Source organism: Dromiciops gliroides, chromosome 2, assembly GCF_019393635.1.
Source record: "Dromiciops gliroides isolate mDroGli1 chromosome 2, mDroGli1.pri, whole genome shotgun sequence".
NCBI classification, from domain to species: Eukaryota; Metazoa; Chordata; class Mammalia; order Microbiotheria; family Microbiotheriidae; genus Dromiciops; species Dromiciops gliroides.
This window is the reverse complement of record NC_057862.1, coordinates 404,690,876-404,692,340: the sequence shown is the minus strand read 5'-3', so window position 1 is coordinate 404,692,340 and position 1,465 is coordinate 404,690,876.

Sequence of the window (1,465 nt, the reverse complement as noted above, 5' to 3'; positions counted from 1 at the left end):
CTAACATCCCTTCTATCTCTAAAGCCATAATCATAAGTAGGTCAGGATCCCTCCATTCTATCAGCATCATCTGGTTCACCTTTGCCTACAGGGTTAAGATTTCAAGGTCACTAGAAAAATTTCAGTATCCACCCTGCAAAACTCTCCCCAAAATGCTGGGGTTCTCCCAATAGGCATTCCATGCAATTTAGCTAAACATTTTTTATCCTTGTTAAAATACAAATTCACTTTGGAAAGGGCAAAACCATCAATTCGGATCCTTCACTCATACCTTCGTGTGAAGGAATGATCTGAGCAGGATTTGGGAAGTAAATATGAGGGGATTGAGCTGCTTGGGTATAGGAAAGAATGATAGATTTTTTTTTTTTTTGCAGGGCAATGAGGGTCAAGTGACCTTCCCAGGGTCACACAACCAGTAAGTGGCAAGTATCTGAGGTTGGATTTGAACTCAGGTCCTCCTGAATCCAGGGCCAGTGCTCTATCCACTGTGCCACCTAGCTGCCCCTAAGAATGGTAGAATTTAAGGTCACTCAGGACTTTAGAGATTATCTATTCTAATCCTCACAGTTTTTAGATGAGGAAAGTAAAGCACAGAGAGGAAGGAAAGGGTCAATGAGAAAGTGACTGGTGGAGCTAAGAATGTGGGTTCAATTCAAATCAATGAGCATTAAACTACGAAAGTAAAGTATTCTTACCCTAAAGGAGTAGAATGTAAATTCTGCTGGGGGTGGGGAAATGTACACATAGATAAGTAAATGCAAAATTTACACAAAGTAAATAATTCGAAGGGAACTAGGTTCCCAACCATTGGCCTGTAGATGCTACTTTGGCACATTTGTTGTGAACTCCTTTTAATTCTTCTTTAAAAAAAGAAGTGGGGCAGCTGGGTGGCAAAGTGGATAGATCAGTGGCCCTGGGGTCGGTATGACCTGAATTCAAATCTAGCCTCAGACACTTACTAACTGTGTGAACCTGGGCAAATCACCTAACTCCATTTGCTTCCAAAAAACCAAACCAAAACAACAACAAAAACATGGTTTTACGCTGAAAATTCCCAGGATTCTATCATGTACTTTCTTATTTCCAGGTAGAAGAAAGAGAATAATAGAAGTTTGGGTTGGAAATTACTCTTCCTAATCCCCTGAGATCCTCTTCTCTAAGGAAGCAGGCTCCAGTGAGGATGCTCTCCTGACCTTTCCTGAGAAGTAACGTTTAGTAATGCTAAACACTAATTATATTTGTTCTTTCCTATGCTTGTTTCAGGTTGTGCTGAGCCGTTAAACAGTAAAACAATGGAGAAACTCAGAACCACAGATCTATGGAATATCAGAAGTGGGGGGCAGCTAGGTGGCGCAGTGGATAGAGCACTGGCCCTGGATTCAGGAGGACCTGAGTTCAAATCTAGCCTCATATCCTCGACACTTACTAGCTGTGTGACCCTGGGCAAGTCACTTAACTCCAATTG